Genomic DNA, 21,201 nt, shown 5'->3' with positions numbered 1-21,201 from the left:
GGAGGCCAAGGCATTAAGTGTAGTTAAAAAAAAGATAGACCGGTTCTTGATTAGCAAAGAGATCAAAGATTACTGAGAGAAGGCAGCAGAACGGGGTCAGAAACATATCGGCTATGAGTGAATGGCAGAGCGGACTCGATGGACCAAATGGCCTAATTCTGCTCCAATGTCTTATGGTTTAATATAAAGGGTAATTTTTAAAAGGGGGACAGGGACAGAGATTTTGGATGGATATGTGCCTAAATTGTTGAAGGTGGCAAGACAGGTTAAGAAACTGCTTAAAAAGGCAAGTGGGACCTAGGTTCCATAAATAAAGGCAAAGAGCACAAAAGCTCGGAAGTTAAGACAAACAGATAAAACACTGGTTTGATCTTAAGTAGAACAGAACTGAGTCCAATTCGTAGCACCACACTTTTAATGATGTGCGGCTTTATCAAAACAGTACAGAACCAATTTATGAGATCTGTTCCAAGAATGAGGGGCTTCAGTTCGGTGGATCAACTGGGAAAGTTGGGTCGTGAAAAGAACGTAGAGAAAAATTTGGAGATAATTTCTTCTCTCAGAGTTGTGAATCTGTGGAATTCTTTATCACAAAGGGCTGCTAAGGCTGAGCCATTAAGTTTATTCAAGTGATATCTGTAATAGGCAAATTGTTAATCATTAAGAGAATCAAAGGTTATAGGGAAAAGGCAGGAAGGTGGAAATGAGGATTATCAGATCAGCCATGATCTCACTGAATGGCTGAACGGCCGATATCTGCTCACCCATTTTATAGTCGTCTAAAAGCAGTTCAAAATCATTTAGAATCTAGACAACGTAGAGAGAGGAACAGTTCTCACTGGTGGTTTGATCAACAACTATAGGGGACCACTTTAAACAAAAATGGGAAGGAGCCCATGGCAATACAAGGAAAAACTTATTTGATACAGCAAGTGGTTTGGAATGCTCAGCCGGAGTGCCCAGTGGAGGCAGATTCAGTCATGGCTTTCAAAAGGAAACTAGACAATTACCTCAGAAAAGTGGGACTAGCTGAGTTGGCTTGCGATTTCCTGTGCTTTAATCCTACACTCTGGTTATACTATTACATCATTTTAAAATTTGAAGTTTAGCATTTTTGAGCAAGCTCTGGAAGCAAATTTTCTGTGACCAAGTGTAGTGGAAATGTAAAATTCTCTCAGCTAAACCAGTGTGAAAGTTGCGATAATTGAAATTTCAGGCTGAAATAGAAAGCTCTTTTTTAAAACTAGAGATAGTTGTATCAAGTGATGTTATCAAAAGCTGGTAAATAAAGTTGAGGTACATTATCAATGAGTGAATGGCAAACAGGTTCAAGTGACTAACCTGGTACTCCTGAGATTATGTTCCATCATTGACAAAAAGGTTTGCCCCATTTCTGTTATACAATACAAAAAGTAGTGGTCAGATATTACAAGTTAATAACTCATGAAATTGGCAGTTATACTAATCCTGTACATATGTCTATACTAAGGACACGCTTCTGTTAAGTTAAAATCTTCTTTATATGAATATTTCTGCTATTAAAAAAATCACTTTACACAAATAAAACCTAGCATAATGCAAGTGTTAGATCAAGAATTAGTGGAACCGGTTATTTGCTATTTTTACAAGCATTGACATCATAATGTAATGCAAATCTCATTCACCATTATCAGTTTTGGATCAATGCAAAACACAAGAAAGTACGTGGCCCTGTTTCATTATAGGGAGTGATTCCAGGTTCCACTAAAGACAATCACATTCACCAGAATTATACATACATATGAAAGAGCATATTAAAAGTTTGCAACTAAACCCTACCAACTTCAGCATGCAACTTCTGGACTGCAATAAATGCACATGCCAAGCATTCCCAGGTTGTACTCTCTCCTGCATATGTCAAAGTAAAAATTAGTAAATTAATTTACTCCCACAAAAATATTAGGCCTCATTCCTGAGAAGAAACACTCTCTTATAGATTGTCACTCAGCCCCTGTCTTTTTATGAAAGGGAGAGCTATGCATTTCTGACAGGAGATTCAAAATCAGCACTCCCTCAGAAATGTAGTTACCCTGCAGTTCAGAACTGTTGGGAGGGGCAAATACTCCCCCTTTTACAACAATCAGATGCTATATCCTGAAATTTAACACTTGCCTACATTGGTCAGAGCACTGAGTGCAGGAATTGGGATGTCATGTTGCAGCTGTACAGTACATTGCTGAGCCCACTTTTGGAATACTGTGTTCAATTCTGGTTGCCCTGCAATCAGAAAGACTATGTAAAAGTAGAAAGGGTACAGGAAAAATTTACAAGGATGTTGCTGGGGCTGATGCTAAGCAGGTAGGACGACAACTGAGTGAGGAGGGAGCACATTGCCAGTGGGTCGAGCTACAGGATGCAAGATGGCAACAGGGTCAGCTAAGTGTTGCAGTTTTCAGGGTAGGTCAGGATGGGTAGGAGAGATTGGATCCAGCCGGGGCTGGGTGGTGTGGGTGAGGTCTGGCAGTGACAGGTGGGCAGGGGACAGAGGCAGATCAGTGTAGATTGGGTCCACAGAAGTTGGGTTAAGAGGAGGGGGTTGTAGGCCCACGGAGGGGTGGTGTGGTGGGAGCCTGAAATAGGAGGAGGAATACAAGTGATCTGGGGAAGGTGTAGTTCAGGGTGTTTGAGGCAAGTATGGGGTCAGTTGAGGAATTACTCAGGAGTTTAGACTTAATAGTCTAACTTTGCCTGAGTAACTATTGACCTAACTTCAGCAGCACTTTCCAAACTCTCTATTTAAATCAGAGAATATCAGGGTGTTGGGGTGGGGGAGAGGGGGGTGTTCCAGACAGAGAGGAGTTATTAGATGAGATTAGATTACTTAGTGTGAAAACAGGCCCTTTAGCCTAACAAGTCCACACCGACCCTCCGAAGAGCAACGATAACCCAGACCCATTCCCCTACATTTTACCTTCAACTAACACTATGGGCAAGTTAGCATGGCCAATTCATCTGGCCTGCACGTTTTTTTTTGGACTGTGGGAGGAAACCGGAGCACCCGGAGAACGTGGAAACTCCACACAGGCAGTTGCCTGAGGTGGGAACTGAACCCGTGTCTCTGGTGCTGTGAGGCAGCAGTGCCGCCCTTAGCAGCAGCAATTATGCAGCAGAGTTTTCAGTTTCCCAGGCAATTCCTTCAATAATCTGCTAAGAGAGGATTCCACAGGATGCCCACATGCACCTCTCATTTATTGCGGAATAATGATAGGCTGTTATAAAATCTGGGCCAACTTATTTTTAATAAAAACTTGCCATATTTACCATCTGTGAAGGAAGTGCAAGAATAAAGCTGAATCTAAACAAAATTCTAAAAGAAAGGTACAGAAAAATTTTCATTTTTGCACCAAGAATTGGCTCCTTCATTGAGTCCAGTTTAACACATATTATTCATTCCATAGCATCATGCCTTTGTAGCCATTCTTCTTATGGAACCAGGACAGATTGTCAACAGGTTATGACATCAGCAGCAGCAAAGTCAATTAGAGCAATGTGATTATTATCAAGAGTGGGAATGAGGAACAGTACCAAGTTTGATGGTAAATAATCCCCTCCTCTGGAAATAAAAGCAGCACAATCGTTTGATTTCCCTGGATCACCACCCTGACCTGGTTGGAATGGAGTGCCATCAGCGCTCAGGCAATCCTTGGATTGATGCTGTCGTAAACTCTTTGTTCTGGTATGGCCATCCATGGTGACAAAATCAGGGTTGGGTGGTTGTGGTGGATATGCGGTGGATTTGGAGGTACCAGACAATGTGGAATCCAAAGATTGCTCAATAGTAGAACAGGTGAACACTGTGCATCTCACAGCTGTGAGATAGAAGGCAGTTGAGCGACAAGGTAGTCTGGTCATCATGGTTCAACACGTCAACAAAATTTGACTACCATCCAATCAAGATTATGTTGATAAAGACAACACTCCAAGATCGCCACATTGAACAAATTAATACGTAAGCTTTTTGTAGGGACCATTTGCCAAGTTTTGTAGTGATAGAGAACTGCTGACGTGAACAGGCCTGTGAAGCTAGTAATCCCTAGTCAAGAATAAGCATGCAAGTGATGGATGTAAATAGACTGATGGATGTCTGTGTTGGGACAGGGTTGTCTTTGGATAGCAGCGTTGTGACTGAACAGTTCTCTTCAGGACACCTTCCACACACCGCAAATAGAGACCGGGCTAACAAGACAAAAAGGAAGTCGTCCAACTTTCTGAGCTGGGAAATCACACTCTGCAAGTTGTAACTTGAAACATTAGAACATTCACAGATTATCTCATGAGTAGCCATCTAGAAAAAGAATCTGAAATTGTCTCATATGAACTATCCAGGATCCAAACTGATAGAGGTACCCACAGTCAGACAATCCTGGAGAAGGTAGCTTGTCTGAGGAAAGGGAAGGCTGACAGTCAACCTCATACCCACATTGTGTTGATTTTGCCATTAAATGTATTATCAGAACTCCCTAGATGAACTTTAAGATCAACTGTTAAAAAAAAACCCAAAGAACTGCAGATGCTGGATGCTATTGCTTAACATCAACTGTAACCAACATGTCACAGCCTTCATCAGCATTTATGACTCAACTCCTGACTGTGATGATGATGTGAAGGAAACATTCTATCCTGATGTTGATGTTCTAAATTTCATCCTACAAGAAAATAGATCATCCTCCTGTGGGACTTTCATGCCAGAGTTAACCATGACTCCAATGCCTGTGAAGAACCATTGGGAAACCAAGGTCAGAAATTCCGATCACAACCCCTGATGACAAATTGAGATCAGCATGACTCCAATGTAGCAAACATCCTCTTCCACCATGAATGAATAATATAAAACACCATCCTGTCATTGTTTGGATCCAAGATCTAAATGCTTTGGAAATGATTTGTATTCATGCAGGGGACAGATGCCAGATCTGGACAGATCTCTAAATTTGTTTGATCAGGAATCAACATTCACTTAGCACCATGATATAAAATTCAAAATTCCCAATGGAAAAAAAAATCTCCATCTAAAGGAATCCAACCAAACAGCAGAATTCCAAGCCCAGCTTTGAGATCAATTAGAAAAAAAAATCTTCACACATCCAGCTCAATTCCAGAACACTGGATTAAATAAAGTCAGCTATACCAGTCTCCATTGTCCAGATCATTCTTATCATCAAGACTGTATCAATGCCAATAACACTGAAATGTAAGATCTTCTACATGTGAGCAGCCCTTATTGGCTGGCAGTACAACTCAAGGTTGCAAGTCAAAGTGGCAGCATTCCAACAGCTCAAAGCCAATGCCCAAAGTCAGACAGTGAGAAGAGAAAGCCTGAAACATCTAATAAACGCTGACCATCATAAAATGGGAAAGCTTTCTTTTTTGAGGTTATCAAGACCATCTATCAAACAAAGTCAAATGGACAAAATGCCATTCACTCACAGGATGGAGTTTCCCTTTTGGAGGATGACAATGCCATATGTGAACACTAGAAAGAATGTTTTCAACAAGTCCTCAGTGGCAGCCAATGGTCCTGCAGGATAGCCTGGAGATTATGTGGTAGAATACATTGATGAAACACCATTGATGGGAGAGCTGCAAAAGCAATCGAACAGATGGAAAACAACAAAGCCTGTGGCTCCAATAGTACTACAGCCGAGGTCTTCAAATTTGCTCATCCCAAGATTACATGTAGTCCTTCTAAGAGATCAAGAGGAAAAAGATACACCCACATCCACCCCACCCAGCTCAATTATGTGCCAATTGTGACAGTTTTCAAAAGAGAAAACAAATCATACTATGGAAACCATGGAGGCATTTCCCACTTGCCCGGGGCAGGAAAAGTCCTGAGATACATTCTTTGAATGACCTACTTCCTGTGGCTGAGGAAATCCTTCTAGAGATATGGTGCAGCTTTTGAGCTTCCGAAGAAGGCTCCAACATGGTCTTTGTTGCCAAGCAAATCAAGAACACCACCAAAAACTCTTCATTGTATTTACCAATCTGACCAAAGCATCTGTCTCAGCAAATTGAGAGACATTATGGATTGCATTTCAAAGCCGTGGAAGTCCAAGAAACTTCAAAACACAGGATTGTAATGACTACAATCGTTGAGCACGATTTAAGAAATAAACACCTTCGAAAACCTAACTAGGTTGTGATAATCCTCATAGTATTTAAATTCTGACAATGACTATTCACCTCAAAAGATCAACTCTTTTCTGGTACCAGCATTTAAAACTGCTTAGGAGGAAAGCTCTTCAATTGTAGTCATCTCCATGCCAAACTAAACCAACCATCACAGACGTACCTGATGCACAGTTGGTGGTGACTACAGCGTCACTGCCTATTCTGCAACAGCTTTGAAACCTACTCTTCATCTCTCCAACAAGAAACTTGCCCTGTGCTTGAATGTCGCCAAAATCTCTCTTTAAAAAAAAACCAACAATGATGGGGCAATGCAAAAACAAATCAGTTGCAGCAGCTCAGCTTTCTACAAGCTACAGCAGCTGATATTTGACAACAAAGTCATCCGCAAGTCAACAAAAGTCCAACTCTACAGTGCAACTATTGTCACCATATTCTGTACTGTATTGTGATCTGTATTGTCATCAGTGACACATCGTGCGAGAGAAATTCTATCAGGGATTGTCTCTTCTGCATATTCCAGATTCAGTGGGTGTACTATCCAGTAAGCACTACTGTCTTTCTTGAAGACAACTCCATAAGCATTCTGACAAAACCTCTGCAAAATCAACTTTGATAGACTGGATACTGTCCATCTGGCCAAGTATCATCACTTCTAACAAATTCTGCTTTCTCAACTCTCAGTTGACCAACTTTTCAGGAGAGGAAAAAGAAAACATTTCAAAGTTGCTCCGAACACGTCCTTGAAATGAAGCAGCACTGACATTAATAACTGGGAGGAGCTTTTGACCAATCACTCAAAACAGTTACAACTTGCCCATCAAAATTACGCGGTGCTTTGAGTCACCACATCCTAATGATGAGGGACAGCAACAGCAAAGGACAGAAAAGGCAACAAATCTTGCTCTCCAGGGCCCACAACTTCATGGAACATTCTACCCAAGAGCCCAAAGATCCATAGGTTGAGAAAAGGCCTCTTCAGTCACAGAATGACCCAGGGCAGAAACTCTCAACCTAAAATACACAGTGTCCTCGAATAGATGGCCAGTCAAAACCAGCAGTTTGTAAAGTTCAGTTGCTTAACTGATTGAACGTTTCAGGGAAACCTTTTAGTCACCCATTAACCATTTTGAACTATCAGCGCACTTCAGGACATGGGAACATGGATTCCTATTAATGTCACTTTCAATTTACCATCTTACAAAAAGCAACAATAAATACAGCCCAAGAACAAAGGTTTTACTTCAATATATTTATGATACATTCTATCAATTTTTTCTGAGAAATGTATTTTTCATTCTCCTGTCCATCAGACACATACGGAAATATATTGCTGTACTATTGCTGAAAGCAATTATCAAGACATAATTAACAATTTCGTTCTCCTGATGCAAATTAATCTCAAGTAGAGCCATTCCAACTAAATTAGACAATGCATGTGAACATTTTAAAAGTTGCCGATTCTAAAGGGTTTACACAAACTACTTAAAAGGCAGAGGTGTATTTATATAGTTCCTTTCATGATCCAAGGGCTTACCATGCTCTTTACAACCAATGGAGTACTTTTCCTACAGTCACTGACACTGACTTAATGCGGGAAAATGGCAGCCAGTTCACTCACACCAAGTTTCCACAATGTGACAATGACCAGATAATCTGCATTGAATGACTAAAAACCCGCCACAACACAGAGAATTTTTTAATTAAAATCCAGATAATGCCATGGAATCTTTTCCAATCAAGAGGACAGATAATGCCTTTGTTTAATATATTACCTGATAGAAAGTTAAAGACAGAAGTGACAGCCGAGATCTTGTACATTTAGATCTTGTTTTTAAAGGTACTGCTCAAGGCTAAGTTAATAAAATAACAACATGCACCAACACAGCAATTAGAATCTTTTCAATTCCTATATTGAGCCAAATGAACCAACAGCAGGACAAGTCCCATCAATAGACCAGGTTGATTTCTCAAACACCAATAGTGCCTTGGAGTATTGAGAACAAACCTATCTGAGGTTTTGGATTACTAAAATCAACTGGGTCCCAATCTCCCATTGCCTGTGCCCTGTTGGACCAAACACAATGATTAACACCTTGCTCTTAACCTACAAAACAAAAAGGAGTCACTGGTTCTTCTAAAACGTTTTGGTTGGGCACTTACTGCAGTCACACAGTACACATATGGACCCTTTGGTCAAACTCATCTGCATCAACCACACACCCCAATTTGTCTAATTTGCCAGGACTTGGCCCATATCCGTCTAAACCCTTTCTATTCATATACCTATCCAGATATCTTTTAAACGATGCAATTGTACCCACTCCAAACTTCCTCTGGCAGCTTATTGTATACATGCACCACTCACTGAATGAAAAAGTTACACCTCAGGTCCTTTTTAAATTTTTCCCCTCTGACCTCTTTAGTTTCGGATTCCCCACCCTAGGAAAACAACCTTGGCTACTCACCCTCTCCATGCCCCTCATGATTTTATAAATTTTTATATGGTCACCCTTCAGTCTCCAAAGCTTCAATGAATAAAGCCCCAATATATTCAGCCTCTCCCGATAGTCTAAACCCTCCAACCCCAGCAACATCTTCTCTGCACCCTCTCAAGTTCAACAAAACCCTTCCTATTGCAGGGCGAGCAGAATTGTATGCAGTATTCTAAAAGTGGCCCCATCAATATGTACAGCCACAACGTGATCCCAGCTCCTACAGTCAATGCACTGATCAAGGAAGGCAAGCATGTCAAATGCCTTCTTCACACAATGTCTACCTGCCACTTCACTTTCAAGGAATCAGAAACCTGCACTCCAGGTCTGTTTATTCTGCAACAGTCCCTGGGGCCCAATCATATAAGTACTGCCCTGATTTGCTTTCCTAAAATACAACACATTTATCTAAATTAAAATCCATCTGCCACTCCCATTAGCCCATCTGATTAAGGTCCTGTTGTATCTGAGATAATCATCTTCACTGTCCACTATCCTACCTACTTTGGAGTCATCTGCAAACTTACTAACAATACCTAGTAGATTCACATCCAAGTCATTTATGCAAATTATGAAAAGCAGTGGATCCAGTATTGATCCTTGTGGCACACCACTAGTCACAGGCTTCCAGTCTGAAAAACAACCCTCCACCATCCCCCCCTATCTTCTACCTGCAAGTCAATTTGCATCCTAGCTCTCCTTGGATCTCATGTAACCTAGCCTTACTAACCCATCTAATCATGCAAAACATTGTTGAACGTTTCGCTAAAATCCATATCGACAACATCTACCACTCTACCTGAAATCTTCTTTGTCACCTCTTCAGAAAATTCAGTAAAGTTAGTGAAACATGATTTCCCACGCACAAAGCTATGCTGACTATCCCTATCAGTTCTAGTCTTTCCAAATGCATATAAATTCTGGCTTTTAGAATCATACAGGCCTTCGGTTCAACCAGTCCGTGTCAAACATAATCCCAAACTACACTAGTTCCACCTGTCTGCTCTTGGCAAACCTTTCCTATTCATGTATCCAACCAAAAGTCAATTTTTTGTTTGGTTTTTTTTGAATGTTAATGAAACAAAATCAATAAAAATCTTACATCAGTAAAATATAATAACTATTTAAAAAATCTATAATAAATCTAAGCCTGCAATCCCATGAACAGCTGCATGATACAAACATCTCTGCAAGGGACGCAGCAATCTCTTGCCTAACTTCCCACAAAATTCTGGGAAACATCTAATCAGGTACCAGGGACTTATCTACTTTTATTCATTTTAAGACCTCCAGCACCTCTTCTGTAATGTGGACTCTTTAGGCAGACATCAGGTCCCAGGAATTCCTCACAAGTAGCATAGTAAGTATCAAAACTCTCCACAAAATGGGTGAGCACAGTGCCAACGGATCACAGAATGACCATGCATCATACGCCATAATTGAATTGAATTGAAGTTAGGTGTACCGAGGCACAGTGAAAAGCTTTGCCTTGTGAGCAATACAGGCAGATCACATAGTTAAATAGATAGATAAGTAAATAATAGGTAAACAGTGCCAAAAACAAAAACACAGGTACAGGCGAATGCTAAGAGCTTGAGAGTCCATTCAGTATTTTATAAACAGCAGGGTAGAAACTATTTCAAAACCTGCCTTTTCACGTGTTCAGGCTTCTGTACTTTCTCCCGATAGTAAAGGTTGTAGAAAAGCATTGGCAGTGTGGGATGAAATTTTCACTTAATCCAGGACTAAAGTTTCAGTAATAATTCCTTTCTTCTCTACAAAATAATCAGCAGACACTGAAACCTGGATCTGTGAATGCATTACTGCAGGTTCATCCACCAGATAACATCTTCCAATAGCTTGTCCTAAATTGGAGTATTGTCCCTCCTGCTTCAGCTGAACATCTGTCTTCAGCTTAACAGAACGAGCAATACAGAATAACTCTCCATATGCTGGCTTTTCAAATGTTTTAAACTTTTAAGTCCATCATCTCATACAAGCCATCATTATTATTAATTAGTTAGTTAATCAAGTCTTCATGTGAAATACTTTCAGAAAGAAAAATACCCACCATGAGCTGAATTCCTCTAAACTGTGTATGCCATCGCCTGCCTCCAGCTCCCTAGTTCCACTAATTCACATTCTGGATTGATCCTGGCTCTTGTATAAGGCCATAGGCAGCATGCTTTTTCATGATGCGAAGTTTAACCAAGAAGAACTATTTGGGAATGCATTATGTATGCCAGAAGCTTACGTCATACTGGAGTTTTACTATTAAGACAAACGAGACAATAGTGGCCTTTGCTCTTTCAGATGCAACCCTGTGTAACTATCTCAAAGTTAAATTAGTTACCAACAGAAATTTCAGATACTAATTTGAATCAACAATTGGCCCAAGTTACCTCATATCTTCAAATCAAGGTATTTAAATTCCCCTCTTGCACTGTACGATGACATATTATTGCATAGAGGGCAGCATTTGCTGCTATTTCAGAGCTTAACACATTCACAAGGAGATCCACCAATTTGTAAATGTCAAGGCTGGACACTTCAAGACTATTCACTTTTAATGAGATCTAACATTAACAGTGGAGGCCACCTCAAGTAGGGTATATGACAATGCACAATCTTACCTGTTAAAGACATAATGCTACCTTACCCAGATCTTGAAGCTGGACTCGGTAATCCCAGATAAACTGCAAAATTGGACATGTGGTGCAGAAACAACTACACTGAAAGGCTTATGAAAATGAGTTTAAAAAAATTGACAGAATTTTAAGTTACTTAATGTTTGACAAAATTATAAACAGCTTAGAAAATGTATTCTACAGGAGAACAAACCACACAATCTTCCTTTCTTTACAACATAGCCTCAAATTCACCAAATACGCACATCAAAATAACACAAAAACTTATGCGTCACTAACGTCAACAAGATTACACTGTCATTTGCAGTTTAATTTGGATTTCTTTTCCTGTGGATACAATCTACAATTGTTCACTAATAGATTAACAGCATGTTACACTCAAACAAAGCTCTTTTCCCTGGCTCAATTTGAGTTGACAAATTTTGGAAATAATTACTAAAATAGTTACCAATTTTTCTCTCCATTCTGACAACAGCTTTCAGAGTTTAGCACAAATGACATTTACATTTTCATGCTACCATTAGCTAAGCAATAACCCACTCCTTAGATTGAACTGGTTCATTAAGACCATTTACATGGACAGTACACTCTACAATTTCACAAATGGGTCTCTACTACAACCATTCATACTACATCTTCAATTATTATAAATATGAAATACATTGGAAATTTGAAATAAAAACAAAGCGTTGAAGAAATCTGGCAGCATCTGTGGAGAGAGAAACAAGAGTTAACATTATGAGTTTGACACAACTCTGGTGCTACAAGAGTTATATTGAATTTAAAACATTAACTCAGTTTCTCTCTCCACAGACGCTGCCAGACTAGAGTGTCTCCTACATAGTTTTGAAATTACTTCAATTATTAATACTAATCCAGCACCGGACCACTCTTTAACTGAAAGAAATATGAATCAGAAGAACTTATGAACCACAGTGCAATGAAAATACTGCAGCTATAAAAGAAAGTTGTGTTGCAATGGTTCAAAGAGATTGTGGCAAATTGGAAATTTTATGGAGTTGAAAAGGCTTACATCTGAGTGGTGCAAATAGCAAACAGCATCACAGATGTACCTATGTAGCTGGAATAAATTATGTATTTAATTACAAATAACATTACCAGAAAAACTAAATTAGGGATGTTACAAAATATAATAAATACTATATGTAGAGATAAGAAATGCCATAAAGTGGATACCTTGATCTCAGATTTCACTAACACAACTGTGAGTAAATACAAATAACAGTACTTTTGAATGCAGAATTCTCTAAACTTTTCAAAATATGCTGTGTTTTTTCTCAATTGTACAAGATCTTCAAATAATTGAAGTTATGGCATCTTTGACAAGGGCATCAGAAGGAATCAGTTGTAACATTCAATACATACTGAGTTTTTCATGCATTCAAGACCACCAGCACTAAGTTGATGTTATGCCACCTTTGAGAAGAGAATGAGAAGGAATCTGTTAACACAACTGCATAGTTAGTGCATAATATCATTTTAACCAAAATATACTTGCTTTCCTTTTTATGTTAGTGTAAAAATGTCAATCATTAAGGTGTCTAGAATATACCAAAATTGCACACTAAAAGCAACTGCAGACTAATTTACAAAGAAAGGCACAATTTACATGGTTTTCTCACAAAATAATGCACTTTGTCAAAGCACATTAATATTGAGTATAAACTTCAAAACTGGCCAGACAATGCTATAATTGGCATTTTTAATGATTAATCGAGAAAGTCTGATAGTCATGCCCCTCTGAGAAAAACCATTAACAACTCACACACAAGTTATCACTTGTGGGTTAGATGCTTTTCATCAATTGTGAAATTGAATTATTTTATAGAGACATTTTCTACTAAGAAACCACGACCTCCAATTGCAAAACTTGTTCCTTAGCCTTACTTTTCTTCCAACAAGAATTCTTCACTTTCTTGATCTTCTGCTTACAATTCCATTTGAAGAACTGAAGTTTTCAAAACAAACAGTGCACCCTGAGATTTCTGACACATTCATCTATACTCCAGTATCACACCTGTATTTAACAGAAATATGAATTAAAAGTGTGGATTTAAGATTTTCGGTGCACGCTACAAAACTCAGTGGGTTAACAATATCATCTGCATTGAGTTAATAAGTCGAAGTACGATGAATGCCGTTTCTGATCGACAGTAAATCTTGCACTAGCTATTGGCTCACTAGACCCAGCCAGTAGTTACAGGACCTGTCAGCTCCACACGACAGTGCTATACATACTGGGCACATGGGACGTACACTACGCCTTACGTAGTAAAATAGTACAATATACTGTCATTTTGCAGTTTTCGATGATGAAGAATAATTAGAAAGTACTTTTCAAAAAATCAATTTGTGAGATAGCATCACAGGTATATTCAACCCACACGTCAAAATACCGGGTGTTCCGGAAAAGGACCTACTTGCAACACAGTGAGAGAGGAGGAAAAAAAAATCTCGTTTGATACAGGGAACTCGACAGAACCGAATGCAACAAAAAAAGTACAGTGACCGAAGTTACAATTCAGAGGCAGTCGCCAGTCAAAAACGTTCTTCCCTTTTCCTCTAAATCCCATCACCCTGTTTGCAGTGTAAAAGTAGGCCAAGCTCAAGTTTGCATCGCTGTGCAAAATGTCGATCCAAGGCTGACAAGACACAGCGAGAGAGTCCATCTTGCTTCGGGGAAACCGAGAGCAAAAAAAAACCTCAGAGAGCGAGGGCGAAGAGAGAGAGAATTAAAAATAAAACTCCCTCAAAACAAGCTGCCATTTCACTTTGGGTTACCCCATCCAGCTTCACCCAAACTCCTCTCCAGTTACAAGGTTAGATCTCTGGTGAAATATCACCAGGCCATTCAGTGATCTCTCCCTGGTTTTTAATAACAATTTGTTCTGGGGGGAAAAAAAGAGTGCCCTGGCCTGACCGAGTCGTTCAAACGTGTCACTTGCAGGAGATGGAATGGTTTCAGCTTCCGCCTCCCCTCAATAAAAATACAGACAAGACAGGGAGGAGGGGGTCCCACACCACACCAGAATTATACTTTCCTGAGAGAAAAGTGCACACATTTCCAAACGACGGTAACAAATAACACAGCGGTGTGCGCCTGGGCTGTTATCTCAGCACCACTACAATAATTCAGCAGCAAATCTCGTCTGAGGCGGTTAATGGGATTTGATCAGAGAAAGCAGGTACAGACAGACTGAGGCTGCACAATGTTGTCTCCACCATCCATTAAATTGCCTCTCTCTCTCTCCCTCTCCAGTGGCTGTGACTGAAACTTAAAGGAGAGAGAGGGAGGGAGAAGGAGAGAGAGATGGGGGGGGGGGGGGAAGAGGGAGAAGGAGAGAGAGATGGGGGGGGGGGAAAGAGGGAGAAGGAGAGAGAGATGGGGGGAAAGAGGGAGAAGGAGAGAGAGAGAGGGGGTGGAAGAGGGAGAAGGAGAGAGAGAGGGGGGGTGGGAGAGAGAGAGGGGGGGTGGGAGAGAGAGAGGGGGGGTGGGAGAGAGAGAGGGGGGGTGGGAGAGAGAGAGGGGGGGTGGGAGAGAGGGAGGAGAAGGAGAGAGAGAGAGGAAAGAGAGAAGGTTGGCTGCAGATTTCTGGATGTTAACCGGGTTTTCTCTCTCTCTCTGACTTTGCTATGCTGAAGACACCAGCTGATCCCTTCGCCGTTACACACGGATCCCTCTGTGTGTGTGTGTGAGAGAGAGAGAGATCAACCTCCACTTCCTCCTCCTCTAAATTATTAATCTTTTTGTGTTTTTAAAAAAAAACCATGACAGAAAACCGAAAGCGAAGAGCAGGGTGCGAGCCCCGGAGCCGGCTGCTCTCACTCCACCATTACCGAGAGGGAGATGAGAGAGCGGGGGTTTAAAGGACTAGGCCTCGCTCTCTCTCTAAGTTATTGACAACATCACAGTATTTATTGTCCAGTATGGAGACAGCTCGCCGCCGGCTCTAATCCCAGCATTTAACCTCCTTCCTGTCCCTTTCTCCCCCAACATCCAGCCCTGACCAAAAGTAGGGTTTATGTCAGCACAGACCCCACCACCTTGTCCTGACTCAGACACAATCCTTTCTCCCGGCCTCTGCCAACTGTTTCATTTTTATTATTATTATGCTCACTTGTCTACAATCTCTCTCACTGTGTGTGTGTGTTATAACACTGGCCTAGCTCTCTCTCTCTCTGGCCTACTTGGGTCTCTCTCACACACACACACCAACGCCACAACATGATCTGTTGTTTTTTTTAAACGAAAAAAAAAGGCAAAGCGAAAACAATCAATGAAAAGTTTACAGTCACATTGAAATGGTGGTTCTGGTACACACCTGGTGCTGGGGTCCCGTCCGTCCGGCGGCCCTTTTAAAGAGCCTCTCTCTCTCTCTCTCTCTCTGTCTGCTCCTCTCTCTTTCTAATGAGTGCTCTCTTCTTCCCCCACCCCCAGCTCGGGGTGCTGTTGGGTGAGAGAAGTTGTATGTTTTAAAAGTCTCTGCTTGTTGTTCTGTTGCTGGTTGCTGCCGTGCGCCTGACAGTCGGGAGAATTGAGGGAGAAGTTGGTGCTGCTGACTGGCTGCCCCCCTTCTCTCTCTCTCTCTCTCTCTCACTCACACACTCTCTCTCTCCGGCTGTTTGGACGAGGGCGAGAAGCTGCCACTACAACAGGGACCCTCATTGGTTGCCAGGCCCGAGCAGGAGCCGAGAGCAACCAAAGAGACAGACCGTAACAACTGGGAGAAACCTACACTGTTTAACTAACATTCTCTCGCTTATGAAAACATCTCTGTCTAAATGTGTGCGTGTACACAGCAAACCTGCATTTCTTTTTCCCCCTGTTGGTCACACGGGCACACATGCAGAAGGGCTTGTTTCAAGAAGAACTCGTTGTTTTTACTTTGCTCAAATGCGAACTACAGCAGTAGAAAGGGGAAGGGAGGGTTTCAAAGGGAAACGGGCAGCCCCGAGGTACGTTGTCCAGCCCAGCCCCGAGCAATGTACGGGATTTAGTGAGATTTCTACAAAATGTATGCGAGAGATATCGAGAAACAGAGCTGGCTGTACTGTGAACTCGTCATCAGGCATATTGCATGCGGTTTAACTAAAGCACGGGAAGGGAGCAAGGCACACAGAAAGCATTGGGACATTTGCAACAGATGCAACATACAGTATGTAACTAGATCTCTGGAAGAAAAAAAAACCAATACAACCCAGACAAAGAACAATCTCTGAAACGGCGCTATAGAGGAAAAGTAACAGCACATTTGACGATGCTTACTTAAAGTAATCATCAGATATATTGCATGATCGTATGTGAGAAAGGATCAAGCTTTGTAAGTCACATAGAAAGTGATAGTAATCTGAAGCATGTTCAAGAGCTTAAAAACAGTGCTTTACATTGAATTACCTCATTATAACACCGGGAGAGAGTAGACAAAGAGAAAACATGACAACATTGGAACTGCAAACCCTCTTGGCCCAAAGAGAAACCAACATTTGCTGTAAACTCTAAGAGTAAATCTGTCAAGCTTGGAACAAGGTAGGCCTGATAGACCAGTTGAAAAGCTTGAAAGAATTTTTTTTTCACGTGTGGGAAGAAGAGCATTATACCAGGTGGACTTGTCATTACATTTTCTCCATGTTAGCATTGGAATTAGCAAGCCGGAAATATAGCTATACATAATTGTTTAATGTTGGTAGATTTTAAACCAAGTGGGTGCTTGCAGTCAGAAAAAAAGTGTTATGTTATCAAAGCAATGTTAATTATAAGACTAATCATATGTTAATCATTCCAGTAATGATTCCTCAGAAACTATGGCAGTACAATATGGAAACAGCACTGAAAAAAATAAAGACCTGCAGATACTGGAAATCTGAAACAAAACCAGAAATTGCTAGAAAAACTCAACAGATCTAGCAGCTTCTGTGGAGAGAAACTAAGAGTTAATACTTGTTTAGAACTGAAATTGTGGAGTAATTAATGGATATTATCTTCAAAAAAATTACAAAAGATTTTGTGAATAGAAAGAATCATGGACAACTTTTTGCCATGGTATAATAAAATATACAACCCTATCAGGATAAGGGTTGGATTACATGTGAAACCCTATCAGGTTGGATTACATGTGAAAAAATAATTTTACAAACCTTTAAAATAATTTTCAATGCATTACATATTTAGTCTTACTAAAGCAAACTTACAACATAACCATCAAATATGTTCTTTTCCATATCCAATGTTGAGTAATAAATAATTATTTCATTTACAGAAGAATAAAGATATTCCCTTGCCCACACCATAAATTGTGGACAATTTTTTTATTATAGAAGCGGTCACTGAATAGGGAGGCCTTTCAGTTAGCCGTGCCTTTCCTGCTTTGAAAAAGCAGTGTATGCCTGGTTTAATGTTCTCCACTTTCTGTCTGTAACTCTGTAATTTCCACACCCTCAAGGACCTATGCAATTTCCTTCTAAGAGGCTTAATGGAATCAGCTCCCTCCAACATTTCAGATAAACTATTTTAGAGTCCAATAACTCTGACTGGGAAAAAAAATTCCCTCACCTGCCCTCTAAATCTCTTAATAATGATTTCAAATTTTACTCCCAATTTATTAACCAATTTGCAACACGGAATACTTCTACTCATATCGACCCTAAAGCAGCGCTTATCATCTTGAAAACCACTACTGAATCCATCCTTAACTTTCATTGTTCCAAGGAAATCTGTCCTAACTCTTCCAGCCTTTACTCACAATTGAAGTCCTTCATGCCAGGTAAAACATGATAGCAAGAAACAGTTGGAGACACTGGATGATGCAAAGGCTACTGGGCCCTGACAATATTCTAGTAATACGACTGATGACTTTTGCTTTAGAACTTCCACTTCCCTAGCCAAGCTCTTCCAGTATAGTTACAACACTGGCATCTATCTGACAATGTGGAAAATTGCCCAGGTATGTCCTTCACAAAAAAAGCGTGACAAATCCAAACCAGCCATTATCGCCTCATCAGTCTACTCTCGATCATTAGTAAAGTGAAATAAGGTGTCATCAACAGTGCTATCAAGCAGCACCTGCTCTGCAAAAACCTGCTCACTGGCTAAATTTGGGTTCTGCCAGGGCCACTCAGCTCCTGATCTCATTACAGCCTTGATTTAAACACGGACAAAAGAGCTGAATTCCAGAGGTGAGATGAGAGTGACAGCCCTTGACATCAAGATCACATTTAATTGAATGTGACATCAAGCAGCCCTAGCAAAACTGGAATCGACGGGTATCAGGGCAAACTCTCCACAGGCTAGAGTCAAACCTGGCACGTAGGAAGATGTCATAATTGTTGGAGGTCAGTCATCTTATGCTGGCGTTCCTCAGGTAGTGTCCTAGGCCTAACCACCTTCAGCTGTTTCATCAATGACTTCTATCATAAGGTCATAAGTGGGGATGTTCACCGATGATTGCACAATGTTCAGCACCATTCACAACTCCTCAGATACTGAAGCAGTCCATGTTTAAATGCAACAAGATCTGGATGATATCCGGGCTTGGGCGGACAAGTAGCAAGTAATGTTCATGGAAATGCAAGGCTATGATCATCACAAATAAAAGACAATCTAACCGTTACCCACCATTCAATGATTTTACAATTGCTATTGGCATCCTGTTGGTTACCCTTGACCAGAAACTCAACTGGATTCGCCACATAAACACAATGGCTACAAGACCAAATCAGAGTCAAGGAATACTGCAGCAAGTAACTCACCTCCTGATTCCCTGGAGACTGTCCACCATCTATAAGTCAGGAGTGTGATGGAATACTCCCCACTTGTCTCGATAGGTGCAGCTCCAAAACCACTCAAGAAGCTTGACCCCCTCCAGGACAAAGCAGCCCTCTTGATTGGGACCACTTCATAAATATCCACTCCCTCCACCACCGACACTCAGTAACAGCATTGTGTACTATCTACAAAATGCACTTCAAAAATTCACTCTTGATTTTCAGATAGCACCTTCCAAACCCACAACCACTTCCAACTCGAAGGACAAGGGCAGCAGACACATGGGAACACCACCATCTGCAAGTTCCCCTTCAAGCCACTCACCTTCCTGACTTGGAAATATATCACCATTTCTTCACTGTGTCCAAATCCTGAAATGCCCTGCCTAATGGCATTGTGAGTAAATCCGCAGCAGATGAACTGTACTGTTCAAGAAGGAGCCACTACCATCTTCTCAAGGGCAACTAGGGACAGACAATAAATGCACATTCCACAAATTAATAAAAAAGAAACTCCAATGCACCTTTCCTAAGGTTTTAACATCATTCCTGCAATGTGGCAGAACTGTTCACATTACACCAGCTAATCCCTGAACAGTGATTCATAATGTTTGTGATTCATAAGGTTTGAATATTCTCTCTTTGCCTTTATATTTTATTCTATTCATACATCAAAGCAATTGTCATGCTCTTTTAACTACTTTATAAACTTAGCCATCCACCATTAAGGACTTGTGCATGTTTTTATCAACATCTCTCTATTTACCTACACTTTTCAAAAGTGAGGTATTTGTAACATATGACCTATTCATAAGAATGCTTTCAAAATTAGTGTAGACATCTTTACACAGAACCCCATCATGTTTCTATCCATTTCACTATTTCAGATAATGTTGTCATCCTGAAGCCTCTAATTACCTTCATTATAGCTTACCACTTAACCAATTTTGTCACATCTGCAAACTTTATAATGCTGTTGCTTACACCCACCAACAATGTAAAATGTAGTAAAAGGTTTCATATGGAAGTAAAATTTAATGTAAAGTAATGAGCTGATTTTTTTTTCTAAGTATGGTAGTGGGCACCACGATGTGTGCAATTTCCTCCACCAGCTCAAATAGGCAAATTCACAGAATCTTCTGCCAATCAGGCACCTAAGTAGTCACCCAGCAGACTTTTCGGCACTTCACCTCATGGAACATGATGCCTGCCATGCCTAAAGTTCCCAGCCAAGCATCATCGCCACTTCCGAGGCTGAGGTTTATGGCAGTTCATCAATACACAGGGGAGGCGATGACCTCGTAGTATTGTCAATAGATGATTAATATAGAGAGGCAACATTAAATATTGAATGTAATCAAAAATCTGGAATTTAGAGTCTAATGGTGACTGTAGTAAACCATTGTCGATTGTCATAAAAACCCATCTGGTCACTGGCCACCCGGGTGTTTTCCTATCTTCCTGGTGGTGGAATTTTAATAAAGATTCGTGCACTTTGTGTCTTTCACTGTGTCTCACACCTGCACACACACACACCATGGGTGCTGGGGATAAAATAAGCACTACCGCACTTAGGTGGTAGTGTGGGGGTTAAATTAAGAAAAAAAAGGAAAAAAAAGAAAAAAAAACAGGAGTGTCTGGCCACCCGGGTGTTTTCCTAAAAAAAATTAAAAACCCATCTGGTTCTCTAAAGTCCTTTAGGGAGGGAAATGGCTTCTCTTACCTGGTCTGGCCTACATGTGACTCCACAGCAATGTCGTTGACTCTTCACTACCCTCTGAAATGCCAAAGCTTTCAGATGCGTCAGCCATTGTTGTTTGTTTTAACTGTGTCACTTTAATAAAGGTCACAATCACCTGATGAAGGAGTGTCGCTCCGAAAGCTAGTGTGTTTCCAATTAAACCTGTTGGACTATAACCTGGTGTTGTGTGATTTTTAACGTCATATTTAAAGACAGAGTATCATTTGACATCTCACTTTTATTAATGTAAAGTTACTTAATAATCAAGTAGGAAATTTAAAAACATGCGTTATTATTGCAATAACACTACTTAATATTAAATGTTGAACACATCATCACATTATAGGGGAATATTTGACAATAA

General features: G+C 40.5%; 1 protein-coding gene across 11 annotated transcripts in view; it reads right to left on the bottom strand.

The window, feature by feature from the left end:
- The window catches only part of bbx (BBX high mobility group box domain containing), a 223,989-nt gene extending 207,935 nt beyond the window's left edge, over positions 1-16,054 (bottom strand). The window contains exons 1-4 of one of the 11 annotated variants that reach the window (XM_087992700.1): positions 15,658-16,054; positions 13,223-13,352; positions 12,701-12,751; positions 1,342-1,393 (exon numbers count right to left, since the gene is read on the bottom strand). The gene's annotated coding sequence lies outside the window, so the exon portion shown is untranslated. The remainder of the gene's footprint in view (positions 1-1,341; positions 1,394-12,700; positions 12,752-13,222; positions 13,353-15,657) is intronic. The other 10 variants (XM_043701066.2, XM_087992705.1, XM_087992701.1 and 7 more) reach the window with 10 other exon arrangements.
- Between the last annotated feature and the right edge of the window lie 5,147 nt (positions 16,055-21,201).

This window comes from Chiloscyllium plagiosum, unplaced genomic scaffold (assembly GCF_037043375.1).
Source record: "Chiloscyllium plagiosum isolate Xiang-an unplaced genomic scaffold, Cpla_swu_hap1 HiC_scaffold_12, whole genome shotgun sequence".
In the NCBI taxonomy this organism is placed as follows: Eukaryota; Metazoa; Chordata; class Chondrichthyes; order Orectolobiformes; family Hemiscylliidae; genus Chiloscyllium; species Chiloscyllium plagiosum.
Note: the sequence above shows the minus strand (reverse complement) of the source record. Positions and strands in the feature narration are given on the sequence as shown.